Genomic DNA, 25,800 nt, shown 5'->3' with positions numbered 1-25,800 from the left:
CACCGCAGGGGTGCCTACCATTGGCTGAAAATGGCGTCATCTGAGCGGGCTTGCCCATTGGTTGAACGTCGTTTTAAGCCAAGACACCGAAGGGCTTAAAAGACGCAGACCGCGAGCAGCAGGAGAGCATTCTAGAGGATTCCTAGAGATTCTAGAGCATTCCTTGATTCATCGCTCTCGAACTTCTTGTGACGGGTCGCAGCGTCCGAGTTGCTGCCGGCCCGTAATGACTCTAATGACTGTTCATTGACCCTCACTGTACATAATGTAAAATAAACTTCCCAAGTCTTTTCATCCCGACGTCCTCCTCAACTCCTACAACTGGCGCTAGCGGTGGGATCGCCTCAACTCCTACAACTAGGGTGGGATCGCCCCCAAATGCATCAACTGGTGGCAGCGCTACGGATCAACCTTCGTCGAGAGAAATCCTGAGGAACCCGGAACAGCGAAAAATAGCCTTCGTCCAAAGGAGTCGCGAGGAACCGGGAAGAGCGAAGAAGAGAGAGCCTTCGTCGAAAGAGGTCCTAAGGAACTGGGAGTAGCAAAGAAGAGCGAGCTTTCGACCCAGGGAGTCCTGAGGAACCGGGAACAGCGGACCAATGAACCAGATGGCAGGGTGCTGCAAACGTAAGTGAGCGCGTGGTTTTTTTCCTTTTGATTCGCCAGACTTCAAATGTTGTGTGTTCACTTTGATAGTTCTGGGAATCGGGAATTTGTTGCATTGTGTGTTTGCACAAATTAATTAAGGAAAACAGTTCTAACCACCAGTCGGGGCAGCTGCCATGAATCTTAGAAGGTTGACGAGGTTAGACTTCTTGTTGGTGTGCGACAATTTGGGAGTTGAGGCGGATGAACAGATGAAAACGCCAGCTATCATAAAGGCAATTCAAGATAGTGGCAATGATGATAAAAGCATTGAGCTTGCTTGGGAGGTGATACAAGAACCACGGGAGCGTGAGCGTCGTGAACGTGTGTGTGAGCGTCGTGAACGTAAGAGTGAGCGTAAGCGTCAAGAACGCGAGAATGAACGGAAGCGTGAGCTTCAACAACTTACTCTTAGGTGTGAGCGTCACGAACGTGAGAATGAACGCGAACGTGAGTATCAGGAACGTAAGCGTGAGCGTGAGCAAAAGTATGAGAGAGAGAAGGCAGCATTGTTAAAAGAGATACTGTATTGTGATCAGTTAATGGCACAGAAACAACGGCTGTCTGAAAATTCTGTTGGTAGTGCAAAGCAAAAGAATAAAGAAGTGTCTAGCGGATTTTCGCCAAAATCCGACGAGAAGAGTAGTGCCTGTGAGATTGGCTGCACATTCATAGGTGAAGGGAAAAGGCTAGCTGCTAACGATGCCTTAGTGGCAACAGAAGCCGTTAAAGGCCGCAGGGAGAGCGACGAGGTGCTGTGCCAACAGATGACTGTAGAGAAAGCTAGGCCAGCTGCGAACAAATTGGCACAGTCACCGCGCGTGTGCGTCGCTTGTAATGTTAGCGAGGTTGCTGGCGAAGAAAAGGGTATTGCTGACCCGACAGACGCGGGCACCCATGTCAGGTCAGATCTGCGTGCCGAAGAGAAGTGCCAGCTGGACGATGCAGTTGAGAATAGTTCTCGGGATGGCGAGCTCCGTAGTTCACGAGAGAACAACTGCATTGTTCAGGGATCGGTGCAGCTCTCCGCCAGTCTAGGTAGCCAAGAAAGGGATGATTTAGTTAAAGATCATTCAGACTGTGCGGGTAAGAGACCGATCCGGGCCGACGAGATGTGTAACGGCCAGCACGAGGCGCGAGATGACGGCATGAAAGAGAGTTCGAGGAAAAAGCGCCGCAGAGAGAAGCGCCCTAAAGATCGGAATGCGGTGACTAATGTAGCGCCGCCAAAGACGGCGAGAGACCCAAAAGGGCAGGGCGCAAGGAAAAAGGTGCGGTCGTCACTGACGATGTTGACGCATCCAAAAGGTTCGAGCCACCGGTCAAAGGGGGACCGCGAAGCATGTTCTGCACGGACGCGGAAAAAGGGCACGGGGCAGTTAAATTCCTCGTCGTTCCGTCGTTCTCTTCGAAGCTCAGCGTGCAGTACAAAGAAGCGCAAGGTGGCAAGACGAGACCAGGTGGGGAGTAGCGACGCGGTCAATCGAGTTCGTGTTGAAAGCGGGGCGCCAGGGCGCAAATTGGCAGTGGACTTGAACGTCTTGGGGGAGCTGATAGTGAGTCAGCCCTTTTGTTGTTCCTCGGCAGCCAGAATAGCTTTCAAACCGCGACCACCTCGAGTACGACTGAAAAGTATGAGTCAGTCAAAAATGCTTGAAACGGGAGGCGAAGGCAGCTTCCGTAAAAGTAAAACATTCTGTTTTATTTTTTATTTTGAGCATCGGAAAGTTTTCGCGATTTAAGTTTCTTTCAATATGTAAGGTTTGAGCTTTGTTTATGTTTTGTTCGAGAAGATTGAGATTTGAAAGATGAGGTTTAAGTAAACATGTAGTTTCGCGAGGTGTTCACTAATGAGTAAATAGGCTTTCTTGTTTTTGTGTCTGAGTAACCTGAGTGTCAAGGTTATCGCTGAGAGGCCTATCGTAACGCGCGTGAGTTTTAGTTAACCTTCTTTTTTTATAGGCGTTTTTTTTATTTTCTAAGGTTAACCGCGTAGGTTTTCAGTAAGTGCATCATTTGCACTGAGAAGCGTTCTTAGTTCCATTGGCGCGTGTCCTGTGTGGACGGAAGGAAGCAGATTTATGACTGGGTTGCTCGTGTGTGTTGAGGGCAGCCGTATTCTGACTTCTTTAGTGAGCGTGCGTGGAACGAGTAATTAGGAGACGCATTTTATTAAAAGGGTTTTGCGGAGTGCGTAAGTTACGCATATTAAGTTCTGGTTTAAGGTACGTGTCCTGTATGGACTAGAGAAAGACACGTGAGTAGGCGTAATGAAAAGTTTGCCTACAACGCAAGTACGCGTGCTGTTTAGTGACCACAAGGCTAGCGCGCTTGTGATTACGTACTTGTGAGGTTGACCAGACTGTTCAGTGGCACCAATACGTGCGATAAGTACGCCACTGCGATAGGTTGAAAACATGCTGTTCGTGTAGTTAGGCCACTTAAGTTATGTTCGGCTGTTTTCACTGTTTGTTTGCAACGGCAACGACCCGTTGTTTTGCTACAACAATAGCACTCTGGTCTTGTCGGCATTCGGGGAGAAATGGATAGCGGTTTGGAAAGGTGGTTGGAACTGCTTTGTCAAAATTGGGGAAATAAAAGATCAGGGTTCATTTTGACTCAGTAAGAGCCTGGCGAGTCAGGGGTGAAGAGCCTGCGCTTACACGTGGTGCAGCGCTGTGTTGTTTTGTTTGTTTGACGGATGTTCTCCAGGGCGCAGTATCCAGAAGGTTGTCAAACGAGGCTCGACACCAGTACTCTGCAGGTTCTTTCAGCGTTCCTCATGGCCAGCGAATTGAGTTCACCGGCCATTCCGAACTTTCGGGGCGAGGACGAGCTGTTAGATATGGGGCCGTTTCCTGAGCCTACTTCGATTTCCCCAGGCCACATCGAATCGCACCACTGCTAAGTAAGGAATGCAGAAGCTGATGCCACATCCCTGAGGCAATGTGCCGTGACAACCTGACGGCTGTAATGCGCCGTGACAACTTAGCAGCGTCGCCCCGTCCGCCTTTGAAGAGGGCATTGCAAGTCAGCAAGGCAAGACCGCTGGGAGCCGCCGGGTGTGACACCACTGCACGGGCGCCTACCATTGGCTGAAAATGGCGTCATCTGAGCGGGCTTGCCCATTGGCCGAACGTCGTTTTAAGTCAAGACACCGAAGGGCTTAAAAGACGCAGACCGGGAGCAGCAGGAGAGCATTCTAGAGGATTCCTAGAGATTCTAGAGCATTCCTTGATTCATCTCTATCGAACTTCTTGTGACGGGCCGCAGCGTCCGAGTTGCTGCCGGCCCGTAATTGTTAAAAGAGATACTGTATTGTGATCAGTTAATGGCACAGAAACAACGGCTGTCTGAAAATTCTGTAGGTAGTGCAAAGCAAAAGAATGAGGAAATGTCTAGCGGATTTTCGCCAAAATCCGACGAGAAGAGTAGTGCCTGTGAGATTGACCCTCACTGTACATAATGTAAAATAAACCTCCCAAGTTTTTTCATCCCGACGTCCTCCTGAACTCCTACAACTGGCGCTAGCGGTGGGATCGCCTCCAACTCCTACACTGCCCAGCGCACGGCGCTGCAGTGGCCAGTAGCGCGCTGCGAATCCCGCGCACCGCGCAGGATTTGTGGTTCTGGTTCTACGCTAAGCAACGCCCCTGGCGGCAATTCCGTCCGAGCTCTGACGCAGTCAGTATCTGAAGTGGCGCAAAAGCTACTTTCGAGTTTCTTTTTTTTTTGTCGCAGCAGAAAACGTCACAAAGGGAGCCTTCGCTGAAGCAGCGCTGCGCGAATAAATTCTGCTTTCACTGGGGCAAAACCGCTTCCGAGACGCTAACCTTGGTAAAGGAGGCTTACAAAGGCGACTCCCTGTAAAAGGCCTAGGTTTTAGCGGTGGTTCGGTGGGTTCAAGAACGCACGGGATACCGTTGAAGACATGGATCGATTTGGGTGCCATTCAACGAGTGATTTTCACGAAAACGTCGGCAAAATAAAACGAAATTTCCTGGACTCCGACCGTCTTCTGAGTATCATACTAATCGCCGAAGACCTTAACATGGGCAAAACAATGGTTAACAAAATTATTTCGGAACACTTGAACATGCCTAAGATTTGTTTGAAATTGATGCATTAAGTGTTGAATGATGAACAAAAGCAACGACGAGTTGATGTTTCCCGTGAGACGTTGGTGCATTTAGAAAGGGAACGGGATTTTTTAGACGGCGCAATAACAGGCTTGGAATCATGGGTGTTCCTGTACGACCCCGAAACCCAGCGCCAAAGTTCGGAGTGGCGCACCGCGAAGACCCCGTCCCGCACGCCAAGAAAGCGACAATGTCCAAGTCTAAGGTAAAGACGCTGTTTATTGTCTTTTTTGGCAAGCGTTGGGTGATCCATAAAGAAATGTACCTCCGGGACCAACCGTGAACGCCGTGCTCTGCAAAGAAGTCCCTTGGCGCCTTCACATAGCCGTCAAACGGAAATGACCCGAGGTTGCTGATCAGTGGAAGCTCCACCACGACAACGCTCCAACCCACGCTGCCTTCGTTGTGACTGCCTACCTGGCTCGGATAGGGGCTGCAACTTTGCCGCAGCCATCTACAGCCGTTATGTGAGCCCGGCAGACTTTTTACTCTTCCCAAAGCTCAAGACAAGCCTGAAAGGTTACCGTTTCAACGAAATTCCCGCCATCCAACGGGCTGTCACAGAGTGCCCGAAAGAAACTACGGCTCCTGACTTCCAGGGAGCCTTCGCAGCGTGGGGATCGCTTGGCAGCGTTGTATTTTCAAGAACTTTATGAACATCTGCTGATCGGATAACTAGATTCTTTTCACCAGACCCAGTCTCATTATTTAAGGACAAGCTATGTACTACGCTGCTGAGGTACCCTACGCAGCCGAGGTACGTAGCAGAGGTTCACGCAAGATAATGTTTAACATCAACTCGCCACTCTCGTATTGCACTGAAAGCTGGAGAAATAAAAAACAAATTCGCTGTCAACACCAGATATAATATTCCTCAATCAAAGCAAACAGCCCAGAAATCTTGGCTTACATCAATTCCCACGGTGCGTGGTATCCGCATGTTTTTCTTCGCTTAAGTATACAACGCCGCTTCTGCAACAACCTATTGGTTCGTTTTATGCATTCGCAGTGTAAACCTGTTGCATTGTATGCAATAAACACGACGTGGGATGTAGGACGTCGAGACCAGGTCTAACACAACTGCGCGTATCACGCGCGGGACAATCGGGGCCCAAGTTTTCTGTTTTCGAGCCTCTTCGTGAACGAGACCCGCGGCTCATGAGATGTGCGAAACGCGAGCATCAGATTGGTTCACTGCTTTGTTTTTTGTTCTTGTTTTTTGGCAGCTTATGTTCGATCGACCTGTTGGTTTACAGTTTCTCATTGTGCGATGCCTCTTAGCGGAGTGCATTCTATGAACCAACGTGCGCAAACTCTGCTTGAAACGCGATGCGCCTGGAGGAAACTTTGTAATTTGCGAAACGGCTACAACAAGATATCGGAGGGAACGGCGAGTGTTTTTCTCTAGCTGATCGGGAGCGGCTGCTGAGAAACTGTTCGCAAGCTTTTGGTAAGCCTCTATGCGACTAGAAGAAGCAAGAAATTTTGGGAATACATTTGTCCAAACTACGAAATAATGAACTGACGCTACACCGCAGTACCACCGTTTCGGATTGGGACTCTCTACGGACCCCTTACAGATAGCAGTTGAAGTGATGCATTGTGTGTCTATTCCTCTTGACACTTTTCAGCTCTGCGGCATCCTTGTGCTTGTTTGCTTCTAGAACTAGGCTTTCCATTTGGACAGACGGAAATTGAATATATTACTCTTTTGCAAACAGGTCTACAGTTGTAAATATTGCTAGAATTTTGAAAGCGCGTCTGGTGCGTTACAGCAGAAAGAGAGAGAGAGAGATTTATATAAAATCTTTATTATCTCCGGATGGGGTTAGAGAGGAGGAGGCAAGGGAGAGTCACTTCTCTCTCCTCAGGCGGCATCCAGGAGTCCGTGGTTCCTGACAGCGTCGGCGGCTATCTGGACGAGCCGGGTTTGGGTGCCCGGGTCAGAACTGAGCAGCGCGGTCTCCCGCTGCTCCGTCGTTTTTATTGCTAATAAAGCCCAATTGTCTCTCTGCACGTATTGATTACTGTCGACACAACCCCAGATTATGTGAGGGAGGTCGGCGCTGTTTCCGCACAATTTGTAGTCACTCGAGTAGAATGCTGAATAACATGATCTTTTTGTTTTCTTCGGCAGGCTAACGCTGAGGCTTTGCCCTTGGTTAATACATTGTACTTCAGAACCACATGGCTCGGCATGAGATCTAGCCAGGTCCCTTAACAAATTTGCTTTCTTTTTCTCGTCCCGAGAAGCACGTAAAGTGTCTGCTATCAAGATATGCTTCGGAAACTCGCTTACAACAAATGGATGAATCCACGCTGCACGGTTTTCAGACATGTAAAACTTGTAATCAGTGGAATGATGAACACAAACGAACAGTAGCGCACTGAAGAGCTGGGGACGTGACTTGTTTTGAGGCCCTTTTCACCTGGCGGTCTCTGAAGTTGTACCCAGCAGGCCTATCTTCTACGCGTTTTGCCGTGACATAGAGTTCGCGAGAGGTATAGAACGCCCAGCAGTAGATAAGCATCTGGGTGTATGCGTCAGTGCGCACTGGCGATATCGTGATAGAGTTGCTATTGCGTCTATTATCTCGATGTTAACCAGTGCACTTCTCTCTTGCAGTACTTTGATCAGTTGAGATTGCCTTGCTTGTAGCGACGATGTGGTTGTGGGGACGTCTGTGCTAAATTATCGCCTCATGCTATTTTTAACGAGGTGTGGAATATGATCTGTCTTCTTCTACGGCGCAAAAGATTCCGGAATATGAGCCGTAAATCGACTTCCGACTTTGAAGTTTAGGACGTTTTCATGGTGTAGCCATTGCCAGTTCGCAGACCAGTTCTTTGGGAAGTTCAAACAAACGTAACGTCCGCTATCTGCCCGAAATATCGACACACGCGTCAGAGTAGCACGCACGTAACTTGGACACAGGTATTCCTGATGGTTAGCTTAACGTAGTAGTACAAGAAAAAGAATTATCCCCGTTTCCTCATTCTCGTGTGTACGCTCGTACAGTAGCGCAAATGTAACGTTACAACGAAAGATCCTGTACATCAGAACAGTCCGTTAGCACAAAAGACATTAAAGGGGTCGAGATTAGATTGCGCGGTTTTACGTGCCAAAACCACTTTCTGATAATGAGGCACGCCGTACGTGAGGGCTCCGGAAATTTCGACCACCTGGGGTTCATTAACGTGCACCTAAATCTAAGTACACGGGTGTTTTCGCATTTCGCCTCCATCGAAATGCGGCCTCCGTGGCCGGTATTCGATCCCGCCACCTCGTGCTCAATAAAGGGGTCCTGAGCCTCCTCAAATATGGTGAAAGAAATTTGGAGGACGCTTAAGCTTCACATTTAAGTGTGCAACGCGATAGAATTCAAAGATACCTGACTGTTTCTCACGTTTCCCGGCAAGTGGAGCGGCAAGTGGAGCGGTAAGTGGAGCGTAAAGGCAGCTCAAGGAAACAAATTTCGCGCTTTTGAAAACAATATGAAGTCACTTCTGTTTTTAAAGGATATGACGTCACATACTTTTTTCGTCTGCCGGGAGTGTTGCCTCCTTGTACAGATGGCGCTAAGCCCCATGAACCGCCATGTTTTGAACGTATGGGCTCCTATGGAAGCTTCGCTACCAGGTACCTTGTAGCACACGCTACTGTGGGCACCTCAGCCATGTTTTGCAGTCGCGCGTGACGCGTGGAGCTTGCAAGCAGGTCTCGAAGTCTGTTTCTCAAACGCTCTAGCTCTTTTCAACAGAAGCCTGCTGCTCACGCTTTTCTGGACGCTTTATTTAGCTGACATCAATCAATAAGGCTGTTTGGATCAGTGCGCTTCTTCCTATTGTTACTGTGTATATTTATTGACGCAATTTAATACACGTGCTGATGTAAGCCAGAATCTGCTTTCGAATTCCGGTAATAGTTGCGTGCTTACGGAAGAAACCGTCTATCGCCTGTACACGCTCGGCCACCCACGTTGGTATTAGACATTTTCCTATGGTTGTCGTAGCCATCGATTTTCGCTAGTTTCGACTAGTTCGGAACATTCAACTACAGCTTCGAACCAAGCGAGACTTAAGGGCAGACTTCGCGTGCGCGCTCTCCTGGCCGCTCCTGGTTAGACGCCTTGGCTGACTTCGCTTCGTATTGAGCTGTTGGCAGCGCTCAAAAAACGCACATTGGATGAAGCCACTGTTCGTCAGTAAAGCTGGCGGAGGACAAGGCCGGTCCGCACCATGTAGCTCCACCAGACCGGAAAATACGAGCGTGAGCGCGCACTCAAGCACAGTCGTGGACACTGCACAAAGCAAACGCTGCGCCTACGCGCTACATATACATACAGGTGCGCTCTGCTACGTAGTGTAGACACCGCGGCCACCACGGTGTCTACGCGGGGTCACCGCTGGCTGAGCGCACTGCGACTCGCTGAGGACAACTGCGTCTGGCGCGTCGAAGACGCCATAATCGGAAGTAGTGGCGTCTACGTCAACATCCAAAATCAAACTTGAACTGCGCGCTACGGTGACGTTCAGTAGGCGGACTGATGCGGGCACGCTCCGCTCCGCCGTTGCCTTCGCAATGGAAGACATTGAGGAGGGAGCGGAAGCACAAGGAGAGGGATGTTTCGTTGACAATAACTGCGCTTCTGCTGAACGCATTGCAGAACTTTTTGTGGCAAAGTGTTTCTGAAATATCCTAATTTAGCTTCAACTGCATTTCTCGACTTGCATAATAAGTTATTCAGGGCTCCTTTAATAGCCTACCTACAAATTATCGTAGCGGTAAACTGCATGACGGCAGAAAACGTAGCAAATACACAGGAGACGGTTAAAAAGAAAATGGGGCAATGACCCTACGCCGGACAATCAATAGTACACCATGTAATGCATCGCCATCTAATGGACAAAGAAAATATTTAAAGCCAAGAAAATGTAAGGACAAGCGACATACGCACAACGGGGCGCTCAAATTTTCTAGCAGATGCTCTCTCAACCGCGAAAACGAACGAAGAAGCCCCTAGCGCAAGAATCAACAAGCTAACGTCTCTTTAACACAATTTAATGTTGTCCGCACGAAAACGCACCGGAGCCAACTGCCCGAGAAAGTCGTACAAAATTCACACGACTCGGATTTTCTTGATGCACTGAACGGGTCTTTTGTAGTTTTTTTTTGTAGCAGATTATTTATTTACTTGTTATTTGTACTGCTTTTTAATCCTGCACCACTATATTAAACAAGTTATGTGTCTTTTATTTTCTCTAATATAATATGTCAGATATTGGTAATACTTTTCTTGATAACTTGAAGAATTATTTGCAATATTCCAAACTATTTCTCTCTCTCTCTCTCTCTCTCTACATATATCTTCCATGCAAGAGAATTTGTTATTAGACTTGCGGCACTTCGATTCAATGCGCCGTTTAGCTCGGTGCAGACCTAATGTTGCTGCTGTTGTTACCGCCCTGCTGTAATGCCATGGTACCAAGTTCAGGTACCAAATAAATAAATAAAGAAGGAATAAAGCTGCCCAGTTCATGTTGCTTCAGGTTGTCATGACTCTCGTCTCTTTTATTTTACCTTCTAGTGCCCAAACCAGAGATTCAACGAGCGTTCACAGTGATGATAACGCTTTTCTGCTGTGTCACGCACCCACAAAAAGAGAGATTCGCCAATCATGCGGACTGCGGGGGGACACGTAAAGCAGAAAATTATTCAAAGAAAGCAGAAGAAAACTTATAAAATACCCAGGAACGTGGTAAAGCAACAGACCGCTCCATTCTTGTCAGAGGCTTCTTTATGGTGTCTCTACCGCGCCAACATGTTCTATTCTGAATAACACCAGCAAATCCTATGCCATGTCAATTTGGAATACGGAAGTGACAGTACGCAAAAATAAAGAACCAAAGGCGTTATCGGGAGAAAAACAAAGCAAGTGACAGCCGGTATGGCACGTGGCCAACTACTTTTTACCTCCACTCTCACTTAAGGGAATTGCATCTTGGGCAATAAATCTTGATGCCTCTTTTAGTTGACATTTCGTGAGGTTAGTGTGCGTGAAAGTCTTAAAATCATTCACGGCGAAGTACCACGTCTCTCTAACGTGCGCCGAATGCAATGTACATGGGTGTTTGTGCATTTCGCTCCCAACGAAATGCAGCCGCCGTGGCGGGGATTTCATTCTGCGCCTTCGGGCATAGCGACGAAACGCCAAAGCCACTGCGCCACCAGGAAGGGTCCAATTGTTGTTGTCTACGGAGTTGAAAAACAGACTGAGAGATTTTTCTGGAAGTTGCTTTCCGTTTCCAGGAAGGTGTAAATTTCTGAGTTTATTTCTGCTGAAAAGAGAAAAGAAACCTACACATTTTTGATGGCGCTGCAATCAAGCCCCTGTAGATTTTCCTGTAAAAATCAAGAAATAAAACGGAGAAAATGTAGATTATCGTTCTTTCGGCCATTTTCTAACATAGTGCCTTATGCAAGTTTGCAGGTTACTTAATAGAAACTGCGGATAACATAAATTGCATAATATAGTGAAACATAATGAAAGTAACATAATGAAATGTAACATAATGAAAGCCACTGCGCCTCCAGGAAGGGTCGATTTGGTAATGCCTAAGGACTTGAAAAACACACTGGAATATTTTTCTGCAAGTTGCTTTCCGTTTGTAGGAAGGTTCAACTTTCCGAGTTCATTTCTGTTGAAAAGAGCTAGGAAAGAAACCTACAAATCTTTGATAACGCGGCAATCAGAAACCTGTAGCTTTTCTTATAAAGATGAAGAAAATATATGGAGGAAACGGTTATTATCGTTTATATGGGACATTTTCTAACGTAGTGCCTTGTGCAAGTTTGCAGTGATCCTGTCAGTTTGTGAAAGTTTGGTTGGGTCTTCTACATCGCTACCACAGCGTTCATTATAATCGACAGAAGACGACACGACGCTTCCCTTGGCGATAGAATATTTGGAGATCGGCGATCGCCTGGCCACCCTTGAAAAGAAAATCCAGCGTCTCTATGAACGCCGCACTGTGCTCCAGCGTCATCGTGACGGAAAGTGGTCATCGCATTCATCGTCGACGTCTGTTCGCGGTGATATGGCTAGCCTGACATCTATGCCCAAATATATTTTATCCGAAGAACTCTCGTGCTTCGATGCGCAACAGATCATGCCTCTGGCCTCGATTCTAGTGGCTAACCTCAACTTGTGATGGCCGCTGCGTCCTGAAGTGCACCGGAAAGCATTTTACAGTGGTACTGTCGCGGCATCGCTGCGAAGGTCGGAGAGCTGTGCCTGCGTCCCTGATATGCTAAGCTGCATGCTTGGGCTGTACTGCTTCAAGAGACCAAGAGCCGGCCATTCATTTCAGGATTTGTGGCATACTCATCACCTTCCCTGTTGGGCCGTAGGAGTGCTAGGCCTGATGTTCCTCCAGTACACGCTGCCGCTTACACCAGTGTTGATCTTTCACGGTGATGCACTTTATGGCAAGAAGTCGTGACCGCTTTAGCCCGATCCAAAGCTCGCACATTATAATCGTTTTATACTACGCTGTCTACTACAGCGGGGTTTGTATCTCAACTGGTTGGCACATTCACACCGAATCATTCTGGCTGCTCCATTATTGCACCAGCAGATTTTAACGCGCGCCAAACCACATGGGCTTACTCCATGTTCAGTGAATGTTCTACGTCTGTGCTGAACATATTTGTGGATGCCCAGTTCAGACTGCTTAATAATGTGTCCCTGACTACCCGTTGGCGTCACCACCCTCGCCCCCCGCCACGCTCACCGGACTTATCTTTGTGGCTAGGAAGGATGACGGTCTCGTAATCATGTGAACCCGACTGCTGGGGTAGCGACCACCATACAATTCACATTGGTTTATGTTCGAGCGGAACAGGCTGCCTTCGTCGGCTCTGTTGAGTGTTGAATTGGGCTCTATAGATGGCGGTGTCAGAAAGCGTTGTATTCAACTCCCTGCGGGATCCGTTCCATTGTCTTAGAGCGGTACTACTGGAAGGAACAAGTGTGCCGTCGGTTGATGATTGTCGAACCGCTCAAGCATTCCAACATCTTCGTTTCTGGACTTCACGCCGCCAAGTAGAACCTGCATCAGAACGTCAACCATGCATCAATTACCATTCGATTGGAGGCCCAACGCCTTGCCGCAGTAGCTCAACGCCATGACCACCGCTTAGGACGTGGCTGCTGGATGGACTAATGCTGTTCAGTCAGCCATTCGTCGTGCAACGCTTCTATTTTGCGCATCTTCTGACTAATGGAGCGTTGTCGCGCACTGCGGACCCCGCAGCCTTCGCCATGTTAGCATCTGGCCAGGCACTAGCAGCAGCGCTATAACGAAAAGGTATTTCAAACTTTTGTATTCCAATTTTGCAATGAATCCTCTACGAACAGCGACTGAGTGAGTGAAACAACTTTATTTGGTCCTCTATAGACGCATGCAAACTCAACGTCACCTGGCTAGGCCCACTCGGGGACAATCAGGTGAAATCTGACGGCCCTCTCGCGAGCCCTCTGGACTGCCTGGACTTGAGAGGTCTGGTCCTGGGCCCTAATGAGCTTCATCATTTCCTCTTGGGTGAAAGGGGGACCGGCATAGGTGCAGGGCCAGAGGACATGCTCGAAGTGTGCATAACCACCACACAGAGGGCAGTCCAGGCTTGGGAACCCTTCGAGGTACATTGTGCGCAGCGCCGCGGGGCTCGAATAAGTGCTTGTTTGCAGAAGTCAAAGTGGCTGCCTGGGTCCTTCACAGCGAGGAGTGCGGCAAAGGCAGCTGTCCTCTTTACAGGTAGTTACGTTTGCAAATCTCGTTGTACGAGCAGAGAGGCTCAGGCCGCCCAGGAGAGGACGCGCTACCCAGCGCACGGTCAGTCAAACCTCGTGCAGCCGACTGCGCCTCCTTGTTGGGGTTGATCAAGGCACTCTCAATGGTTTCAAGGTGCGCAGGGAACCAGACCTAAGAATGATGTTTGATGTCTTTAGCACTTTAGATGATACGTGGAGCCTGGGGAGCCACCATTCATCTGAAAGGCCCTGACAGCGGCCTTGGAATCTGAACGAATCGTGTCATGTACAGGGTCCGTCAATGCAAGATCAACAGCAACCTGCTCTGCAATGCTGCAACTAGAAGTGCTGATGGTAGCGCAGCTAAGGACTTTAGAATCACAGTCGATGACCACTGAGGAGAAGGCTTCTTCTTGGACGTACGAAGCAGCGTCTACGAAACATGCTCAGTCCTTGTTCAAGCGGGCACTGGCGAGCATAGCTTTACCCTGGCTCGTCTTCGTCCTTCGTTGTAGGTGGGATGCATATTGCGTGGCATCCTGTGTATGTAAACCTTGAATCTTACGTCGTTTGGCAGCTTCACAGTGTCGAGACTGACGACCTGGGGTTACGTCCCAGCTTGACAAATATGGTTTGGCCCGCTGGGGTACCGGAGAGTCTGACAAGCTGGGAAAACTCTTGGGCTTCAACGATTTCTTCGAACGTGTTGTGAATTCCCAAACTGAGGAGGTATTTTGTGTGCGTTCGAACGGGAAGGCCGAGGGCAAGCATGAAGACTTTTCTGATGAGGGCATTGATCGTGTTGCGCTCCGATACGTGCCAGTGATGCATAGCCCCTGAATAAGCGAGGTGGCATAGCACGAAGGCGTGGATAATCCGGATCAGATTGTCCTCCCTGATTCCGTGGTACCTGCTGGCGATTCTTCGGATCAGGCCGAGGGCGCTTTCGGTCTTGGAACAAATGCGTTTGAGGGTGGCTCCGTTGGCCCCGTTCGACTAGATAAACATTCCTACGACCCTGATAGTGTCTACCCGCGGTACTGGGTAGCCCGTGCCGGTGAATAACGTAATGTGGCTCTCTGTTGCTGGCTGCCAGGACCAGCAGAAAATCGCTCTCGGACAGATAGCTGTACGGGGAGTAGCTCGAAAATTTTTTGACTAATCGTAGAGAAAAGCGTCTTGCTCTACAAGAAGAGGCCCAGAGGCGGTTCTCTACGGCTAGTCAAAAAGTTTTCGACCCACTCCGCGTACAGCTGTCTGTCCGAGAGAGATTTTCTGCTACATCAAGACGCGCGCGTAGCCTGAGTGCCTCGCTTTGACGCGTTGTTGTAAGTTCGCACTACACATTGTCCAAATTAGATGTCCGCGTTTGGACAGTTTTTAGGCGTGTAACTATGATTGAAATATGTTTAGAAAGCAATTGTTGCTGACTGTTAGGCTCCAGCATATTCCTTCACATCTTCATCTGTGCGGCTTCAATGCGAATGGAGCGCTCATGCATGTCCTTCACCAATTTGTGCATTTCAGTATGCTGATCATCCTTGGGACCCGGATCCGCTCAACATCACTGAATATTAACAGCAGCAATTTACACAAAGGCACTAATAAGGCTTCTGGGCATCGAAGCACTACGATACAACGGTTGTCAAAACAAAGGGTCACATAGGGCAGTCTCTTGAAATATCTAACCTGCAAAACATACGGGATCGCGAATGAGTACATGCTTCCTCCGGTGATTCCATGCCCACTGCCTGGGCATGCGCGGAACATGGTTTTAACGGGCCCGTTGCTGTCGCTGTCGTCATGGTCGATGCCGATTTGCCTGCGGTGCGTAACAAATCCGTTTCTTTCGATAAGCCAGCAGTGATGAAGTAAACCGCAGGGCATTGGTGGCTGGGTTGTATCGCAGTAGGTGCAGTTCCCAGTCGCAGGCACGGCGTCGCACGAATCCACGCTAAGCCTCGGCAAGGTATCGGCCCTGACTGTACTCAAGGACTCGGTGAGAAATTGCAAAACGTAAGGGAGCACGAATGAGTACATGCTTCAGCCGATGTTTCATTGACCCTCCCCACCGTAATGTATAAACCCTGACGGCAAAATAAATAAATAAATAAATAAATAAATAAAGAACGCTAAGCCTCAGCAAGGTACCGCTCACCCAGATTTTGCTTCCATTTCGGTACCGACCTGGCTGTACTCAAGGACTCGGTGAGAAACTGCTAAACGTAGGCGAGCATGAATGAGTACATGCTTCAGCCGATGTTTCATTGACACTCCCCACTGTAATGTACAAACTCTGAGGGTAAAATAAATAAATAAATAAATAAATAAACCCTTCCTCTCTGTGAAGGTGGTTGGCCAGCTAAGCTGTTTAGCACATAACACCGAGGTGACACATAATTTTGAACATAGGTACAAACATTTATTGTATTGATCGGTGCTCATTATTTTGTTAGGAACTGCAATGAAACACTTTGGTAATCTCAAATCGATGCACGCACGCCGCTGGGGGGTGGGTTGGGCCGTGTTGGTGTGCCATCGCAAGGGGTATGTCTGAAACACGGAAGGCATAAGCCGCTTCCTTTTCGGTACCGACACATCCACATTAATATCACCGGCAACGATAACAGCGACAACATCGGTAGTGTCATCGCAGCTAATTCACGCAAAATAAGTAGCCATGAACCTTACGGGATTGACTCATTGCATTCTTTGCTTGCTTACGGGGGTATGAGCCATTGATGATAATTGTTATCGACATGCTGTTCTGTATGTTGTATGCGTGATTAGAAAGAATGTAAGCACTGTTCGCTTCTCTTTGCTGAGCGCTTGTAGCCTCTGCCTTACGGGACTATGGATCATAGCACTGTTTGCTTGCTCACGGGAGCAAGAATGCTATTGGGGGTATGAGCCATTGATAACGATAGATTTTGTTCATGGAGAACAAAGATGCATGGAACTCTAGCCATATCCAACTTCGCTGTAACAAAGAAATATAAACAAAGGCGCGTATCTTTCGAACGCACGCCCCAGTCGAATAAAGGATGGTACAGCCCTTCAGGCAGGCAGTGGGCTTGCTCAAGTAACAGTTGTATTTATGCACCAAGCCTGGGAAACGTAACAGACAATAACGGAACTTGCTGCCTTACGTGATGGTTTGGCCGCGTTGCTCCCTTTGTTCAAGCTCCCCGTATTCTCTGCTCATCATTCGCACGGACTTGTCACAAGACATCCACGACCCACGTAGATAGTCTCGGTCCACTCTGCTCTCATATAGCGTTCACCGCTTTGCAGTCACAACGAATACCCCGACACGTCTTCAGCAGGTGTATCTAGCAGCCTTGCAGGGTCTCCCTGAAGCAGATTTGGCAACGCATCCACATATTATAACGCACCCCCTTCCGCATTTTTGTTAAGGTGTCTCCAGGCTGCTGATGCGCGATAAGGAACTCCTTATACGAGCTCTTATACCTCGGTGTGGGTCAGCCATCCCTGGTGGGTTAACCCGCCTAGGGGAGGTAACGGTACAGAGGCTGGGTGTCGGGGTCGCGCTCACCCAGTCTGTGGCCGCTCTCTGGCCGCAGTAGTACCCTACGATATACCGAGCCAATTTTGTGATACTACGATCTAGAATATGTGCCCATGGGCGTGCCCAGAACTTCACCTAAGCCGTCTCCACCACCTCCGGCCAGCACGCTTTCGTCCTGACCGTCCACACAACATTGAACGTTGGATTCAAGGGCCGTTTCATTGTTCACTTCTAGATTATTTACATGAAACAAGTGTGGCCATGTACTTTTAACATGCTTTGTATTATGTCTAAGGACAAGCTTTCAAAAGAAAGAAAAAGAATTGCACAACTGCCCAGGGCATTACAAGGTAGAAGTGCAATTAGCGATATCATGTCTTTTTTCTTATTTTTCGTTGAACGTCTGCGAAATTACGCGATAGGATAGTACACGGAAGTGCATTGGGAGGGTCGAGGGGTGAGGAGCAGTGGAAGAGTGCGCTGCAAAACAGTTGGACCTCCCTAATAGGAATCCCAGCGCACGCCTATGTGGGCTGAGACTAAGCTTTTGTTCACGTGTGTTCAGCGTCCAACGGTGACGGATAGCGTGCCAAAAATTTATTTACGAAATGGCGTACCTTTGGTTTCTTTTAGTGGTGTACGAACGTCATTCGAAAAATGAAAACTGTTCAGCTAGGGGCAAAAACTACTCAAGTAGCGTACAGAGCGTGTCGTGGATCTACTTTTATTCCTAAAGAAGGTATTCTAGCGACCTTTGCATAGCAATGTACGATGCTTGCAACACGATTGGAACAGCAAATCAGAACTTTTTCATATATATATATATATATATATATATATATATATATATATATATATATATATATATATATATATATATATAGAAGCCCAACCACACCTAATATCTAAAAAAAAAAAGACACGAGACAGTTGCGCACTGGGATTCGAGAGAATGGAGAACCGAGCCAAATTGAGTATGTTGAAACAGCGACAGAAAACTGATGCGCACCCTGAAACTGCTTTTAATAGATAACCGACACACAGAACGCTCACGAAATCACTTTGGTAACCTTTTTCATCGAATGATGAGAACGCACCTTCCATCGCCTGGGAGCAGAGGACGGACTTTATTCAGCGCAGGAGAGTCATTCGTCGGCACACCTTCTACTCTTAGCCACCACGCTGGCGGTTAATAGGAAACACGACGGAAACACGATAGAAGTGCGAGGCCCACCATTTTCGACGCATTTCTTTTTTTGTTGGAGCAATTCATTTGATTGAATTTTCCCGCAGATTTCCTGTCACGCAGGCTTTATCATGAGTGGCACATGCTGAATGAACGGTTAAAAACAGGACCAAGTGAAAAGTTTCGCAGCTAGTTCACTGTCTATAGTATTTTCATTGGCGTAGGTTTGTTTGGTCACGGAAAAGATTTTCGCAATCTCCTGCACACGCGATTCAGACCACACGAAATGCATAGCACAGTTTAGCCAATTTTAACCGCAAGGAAATGTTGCAACGTTTAAAATTGCGATACGTCGCATGACGAATAGATAAATAAAAACGTAAACCATTAGCTGTCCTTCTTCTTTATAGTAGAAGTACAAACAGAACTGATTAGAAATGCTAATCTGGACTTGTGCTGTGTGTTACTATGGTTGCTGCTGCACCCGGCGGCGCTCAGGAGCTAGACAGGAAGACATCCTTTTGTCCAGCCTCGCGGGCAATACGTCTCTGTTGCCTAATAAATATTTTTTTTCCTCTACTCCTGTTTACAACAAAGTGGTCCTTGTAGTTTTAAGACATAAGACTTCTGGCAGCTCTCTGTTACTCCTGGTTTTCCACGATTAAACGAGAAAATTTCTCAGGCCCTCACCTAAAACACATATTGCAATATGACCTTTTTCTTTTTTGCATGGGTGCATTAAGGCTACAGAATCTGAAGAGGGAAGCAGAAATGAATGGTCGAGAGTCATGGTTGGACCTGCCAGCGTGTAATGACCACTACTTAAGGAAGTCCGGTGGTTCATGCCTTATCAAAATTTGCGCGTCATCCAAGTAACGACACCTTTAGAGGACTATAGTCTATCAGCGGAAAGGCGTGCTTTAGCCAAAAGTTTCATCACAGTAGAACCAACGGCGAACGCTACCTAAAAGTGTGCACGAAGGCGTTGACAGCCATGTTACGCTATTACTGCATTTGTCTAGTCGCAGTCATATGCCGAATTTCGGGAATCGCTCGCCTGGTTCGCTTTTAAACTTCTTTCTGTTCTCCTTTCATTTGCTGTTTTCTGCACCTACTATACTGTTACTCCTAAAGTTTCTCATCATTAACTCATGATCTGCGTATTTTTAACACAGAATCGTTTATTTCGCTGTCATAATCTCCTGTTCATCGAAGACAGCGAACACGGACTCACATTCGATAGAACATGGTGCCTGCGAGTGATCAACTGTGGAATAATTATGAGCTGCCCTTAATACTTTAATGAAGAGCGCACTTATTGCCTTTTTAACCTGCTTATTTGTCTTTTAAAAAAGTATTCTTCCGCGCTGCTTCATTTTGCTGCAACTGTCCTTGGTGTTGATAGCGCTTCACAAAGGAATCTTACATTAATGTTCGCACATTGCCCTGGAACACAAAAAAAAATTGTACGGAGGTCCCCCCCCCCCCCCTCTTTTTTTTGCCCACTCAATAAAATTCGACTGGTGGCCTAAGAGAGTCACGCACCACTGAACCTCATCGCCGCTTTCTTTAATCCCGGTGCCTAACATTCAACGCCCACATTTTAATCCGAAATCCGCGAAGTTTGGTCATGCGTCAGCGTGTTTAACCCGTGTGCCAACACACTTAATGCCGGCAGTGCGAACCATATACCCTTAGCGCCAGCCCATGTAATCGGTTTGGTAGAGAGAAGAATTATAACTGCTGTGTCAATACAGGCACAGAAACACAAAAATCACGGAAGAAAAAGGGGGTTGACAACTGCCGTTACGAGAAGCGTGTTGGCTGCCCGCATCGCAAAAGACAGGACGAAGAAAATAGAACACGAAAAATGACAATAAAGAAAGAAACTGGAGAGAATAAAACGAAACCAAATTCGCTACACGAATCTTCCCTTCCACGCGGTGCTCAGTATTCTCATTCATTATGCGTACTTTCCCCATATATTATCCTGCAGAATTCGTATATTGTTTCCATAGATATTCTATACTGTAAACCACCGCAGTAACGTCAATCTTTTCAAAGCGTGTGTAGAGAGATAAGGGACCGTGTTTTGTTCCGTAGCTGATGAATCGTTGGGAGAGGGCTCCTTTGGAGTGGCTGACGGTGAAGGCGTTTCAGTTTGATTAGCTTATTGCTAGGTCTGTGGGTAGAAAAGAAAGGTTCAGGTAGTTATCTTAACGTCCTTTTTCTTTTCTCACGATGAGACTGGGGTTGCTTCAGTCCTCGTCGTGCTCACTTGAAGAAGGAGTTCTCTACCGATACTGGACGTATAAGACCCTCTCCTTGCTCCCGAGAAAGAAAAAAAAAGCTTTAGTCTCTGTCAGCGTTGATTAGTGCGGGAGGAACCGCCAGCGCTGCAGCGACAGCTCTGATAACTGCGTGACACAGGAAACCCGTATGCCTGGAGGGAGAACGTTCCGCATAGATAAATGCGTGGTGGTGTTCTTTTACGAAATTGTCAGAAGCGGTTTCATTTCAAACGTAAGGTGTCATCAGCAACTTTCCATCTCCACCAACATCAGCAGCTTACCATCTCCACGTTAAGCTGCGTAAGGAACTTGCGGTATTAATTTCGGAGTATTAATACGGGAAACACAAAAAAATTGTTTGATTGCGAAATGAAGACCTGAGTGGGCTTAATACATTTTCAGACACCGGTACGCTGCTTCAAGCATTCCAAAAAGCAACTGCGTGGTCTAAAGCATTGTAGCGCAATGCAGCCCAAGACGAGGACCACTATAGAACAGCGGAATACTTGGAATTCAACGTTCGAAATCAGCATAAGCGGTTTGGTAAGAAGATTCGTTTTCAGTTTTTCGGTAAAAACCGAGGTAACATTGACAGTAACTTTATTTTAAAGAGGGTGAAGGCGAAAGCCTACACTCTCAAGAGACATCCATTATATTAATTGACATTTCCATTCGAATGAGTTGCTACTTTTGTTTTCTCCCACCGAAGGTTGTGAGTTCGAGTGCCGTAATTAACTTCAGCCTTCTTAACCCCAAAATTGATAGCTTTGACTCCTACCAAAGATCGAGGGTATGCCTCCCACCAAAGGTCGTTGGCTTGAGTGCCTTAATTATCTATATCTTAAATAGCGGTGCCTTAATTCGCCCCAATTACCATAAAATATAGTGGGTTCGACTCTCAGCCTTCATATTGTTAATTGGAATCCAACTTGGAGATATGGCCGGTTCGTCCATATATCGAAGTTGGTTTGACTCCCGTCAAATGTCGTGGGTTCGGGTGCCAAATAACTCTATCTTATTTAACTGTGCCTTCATTAAGTTTTCCGTATTAACACCACAGGTTGTGCTGAAGCTTCTTCTTCGCCTCGGCTTCACGCTTTCTATTTAAAGAAATTGATCTCCTAATTCACCGTAATTTGCTACAACGGTCGTGGGTTCGGCTCTCACTAAACATCAAGGGTTTTACTCCCATCAAAAGTTTGGGTATTAGTTAACTTCGCTTTGATTAACACCACAGGTCGTGGGTGCGACTCCTGGTGAATTTTGGTGCCATAAAGCTGGACATCGGATTCTTCAACCCATGGGCCATATGAGTATTTTGCCTCAATAATTATGTCATTACAAGGACATGAAAATGAATCTGTTACGTGGCGTCTACATAGACGGCCGCTATAGGGGAGAATATCCTCCAGTGAAGCATAAGCATGCCTTGTAACTGGTTATGAAATCTTTAGTTGTAGCGGTAGTATCGAAAAGCACTAAGCGTTGCTCTAACACTAGTGGAAACACAGGAAGGACTTGGCGACTGTTGCGATATGCGTACAGTCGATCGCTCATCATTCATTACATATTCTAAACGCAGCTATGCCCTGAGTCAACAAGGCAGTCCGCATTCGCGAAAAGGAGGATAGGAATATCCGGCGCTGGTAAGAAGATTGTCAGCACACTTGCCTTAGAAGGTGTCGGCAGATGAGCTCGTGAATATTGTAGACACCATTTCCGAGCTCGTTGAGCAGCGACAGCAACCAAGAAAACTTAAAAGGTGCCACATACCGACAGCCGCGGCGCTCCATTCCTATTTCTCTGGAGTTTGTGCCACGACTACGAACTTGCACAATCTTCCACCATGGAAGTATACATCACTAACGAATACAAGTCGACAAAGATCCGCCAGCTGCTTCAACCGCTTGCGACAACTGAAGCGACCGTACGTGCGTAACGCTGCGTAATATGCACAGAGTCGGCGGTCATTTGAAAAAGAGGTAAATGGCCCACCCATGTCCTACACGCCCTGAGATCCAAGCCTTTCGCGGCTATGCAACGATATTTTCAGACCTCTTATTATTTGAGCTGCAGGCTATACACGAAGTGATAGACACACTTCTCGACTTGCCTAACAGAAATGAAGTCCACATCTGTACTGAATGCCTGGCCGCAGTTTAGCATCTCAAGAAAGTAACGGAAACGTTGCCTAATTGTGAGCAGATGCACAAAATTTACAATTCTGCACGTGTGAACATTCCTGTGCACCGGGTGCAGTCACATAATCATGACGACAACAAGAAGCTTGTGGACCGCATTGTTCACTCTTTCTCGAAGCCCGTAACTCCTCCTCTTTCCCTTCCCTCTGACCTCCCGCTCTGTTTTCATTGGCTGAAAATCCATCCTCCGGCGTGGCACGCATGCCCTCATCCCCCCGCCTGTCTGCTCCCTTCCCCACAAGCTTTCTCGGATAGAAGAAGTCTCTCTCCAGAGACGTCGTGCCAAAGTGGTCCTTACACCAGCCATCACTCGTGCTTGGGGTCAACCATGCCAAGAGATTGTCCAGTGTCCGTAGTGCTGAGTTCCTGCGTATGCTGCGGTTGCTCGCTGTCTACATTGGACATGCCCTGGGAGAATGACAATTCACGAAAGTGTACTTAAAGGTGTGAAATTGAACAGTGAAAAAGCTGAATACCATGAAAGATCGGTTATGGGCAACACATTTTATAAGTCACTATTGCAGCATCTCCATGACACGGGTATGCAGCTTTTATTTAGTTCCTGAGTGACGTCATGCCGCGCGGCAACACAACCGCAAAAATAGAAAAGAAAGTTCTAGGACTCTTCGTACAGAGCCTGTTTTGATCCCATGGACAAGTTTTATTAAATCGGCGTGTTCACATGCCTTTATCGCCCGCCTCAAATGTTCGTCGTTGCGTTATCTTGCGCTGCCACTATTATCTATAGCATATCAGCGCAACCGTTTCATTGAATTGCCCTGGGGCGCTAAATATATTGGTATCGCCGAATGTCTGGCTATATATATATATACATATATATATATATATATATATATATATATATATATATATATATATATATATATATATATATATATATATATATATATATATGGAGAGAGAGAGAGAGAGAGAGAGATTGCTAAATATTTCAGTAATCGACATACAGTCTTCTCGTGAACTTAAAGGTCTGGTAAACGATACGCGAGACCACTAATCTGCAAGGAATATAAAAAATGTAGTCAATGCTATTGCATAATGAGGCTCCATATTTTCTTATATTCTACTAAAATGATTAAGGTTACTGTAGGCAAAAGCAGCAATTTTTTATTAAACACAGAGATCCATGCAGCACGTCATGAAGGCTGTCTGTAAAAATTGGCTAGTGGAATACGTCACACAAGTGGAATAACATGCACGCAGTCTCCGCATTCCATATGGTAGTCCCTTGCCTGTTATAAAATATTACATGAGCAATTTTTTGTGTGCAATAGCAAAATCATGGTGGGACCTCTATGAATGCGAAGTGGTCGAATAACTGCTGACATTGATGTTTGAAACTTTCGCAAATGAGCTGGGCTTTTTCTGGCATAGCGTCTGTCTTGTTGACTTTTTCACGTGCTGCGTATTCCTTTTTTTGTCATACGTACTGAATGGATCAGCATGTTCTTCAACTTGGTGAATTTCGCAGCAGCGTCGAGCATAGGTCATTTTGCTAGTGAAAGCTTGAACTGCTTGGCGCTCTAACCGAATGTCTCTCGGTAAGATTAATCGCTTTGGGACCGGGACTTGTAGACTCTAGCCCTCAGATCACGTAGACGCCAGCTACATATTTCAGCTATGGCTCAGATTAAATGGTGTGGCAAGAAGTCTCGGCGTACCGATTCCTGTCCGAAATAAGAAACTCTTTTAATCTTTCGATGTCGATCAAAAAAAAAAAAAAGAAGAGAAAGCCAAAAGCACCCAAAAGCGCACGTGCCTAATACTTTTTTTTCGCGTATTCGACTACAGAAAATCCTCGAACTAAACGAGAAAGATTATCTTTTCTTGTGTATATATGATCTCACTTGCTCGCTCTACTTCATTTTCCACGAATCGCGACCGCCTGAGGCTTTCGCCCAATCATTCTGTCATCTGTTGGCGCTTTTTTGGAGCTGCTTCGACTGCACGGCTCATTCGTCCAGGTGCCCAAAGCGAGATAGCAGGATTCTTCCCTACTAGGAAAAGCGCTTTGAACAGCACCGTAAAGCATAAGCGCTGGCGCTTTGACTTTTTCGCATACAGCGAGCTATTCATTTCTTTTCTGCGCCGTTACTGATATCCGACGCAATTTCTATGAAAGTTAACTCGACGTAAAATGAAAGATTATAGTTCTTGCTGCCTCTCAAACTGTCGTATCTCTTTGGCTTAGCTTTCACATGGCGGGTGTTTGGAAAAATCCAAGCGATTCCAGCTTCCCTTCCAACCGTATCGACTGAATACTGCTGTTATAAGTTCTTTTTAAAATTATGCGGAGTAGAATGGTGGATGTTACAGCTCGCTTGGAAAGCGGAAGAACGAATTTCTGCAACCGCCGTGCCAAAATGAACAGACATTGTGCCATTTCAACGGCAATAATTGTAGGAATCTAGCGTGCATAGTTGTAGACTGAGGGCAAGATATGTTGTATTTTTATCTCTAACAAAGAAAAACAAGACAAAAAAGATAGTAGACTCCATTTGCGCATGCTAGGAAGCACCACTGTATGGCATATGTCCACTCACAAGGGGAACATTCACTTCGTATTTCGACATGGACTAGTGGAGAACTATAGCGAGGAGTTCGAGAGAATATTCGTTTAACGCGTAGATGATTTGCCGACGTATCGGGCCTATTTCTTCAAACAAATCTGGTGGATTTACGCAATTACGTGTAACTACTTTAGAGTGATCTCTCTAAAGGTGGACTACATTGTACCTGCTCTCAGCAAATCATGTTCGAACACTTCTCTTGTTTACTACGTTAGGCCCCACTCATTGTCGCTAGACGGATATTTCTAGAATATCACTGTAACACACGATTTCGTTGAACATAGAAAGCATGTTTTTTAGTGTTAACGCCTTCCGTGCCTAGGGCGAGGTCACTTCCTCCACGCGCTTCTGGTAGAAGTGGCCAACGACGAGCGCCGTTCTCAATGATGCCTTCAATTCTTTTAG

At 46.9% G+C, this 25,800-nt stretch overlaps 1 protein-coding gene across 3 annotated transcripts in view; it reads left to right on the top strand.

Annotated features, from left to right (window-relative positions):
- Window positions 1-25,800, top strand: part of LOC126540946 (uncharacterized) — a 235,580-nt gene that overhangs the window by 162,461 nt on the left and 47,319 nt on the right. The gene's annotated exons all lie outside the window — the stretch shown is intronic.

This window comes from Dermacentor andersoni, chromosome 2 (genome assembly GCF_023375885.2).
Source record: "Dermacentor andersoni chromosome 2, qqDerAnde1_hic_scaffold, whole genome shotgun sequence".
Taxonomy (NCBI): domain Eukaryota; kingdom Metazoa; phylum Arthropoda; class Arachnida; order Ixodida; family Ixodidae; genus Dermacentor; species Dermacentor andersoni.
Note: the sequence above shows the minus strand (reverse complement) of the source record. Positions and strands in the feature narration are given on the sequence as shown.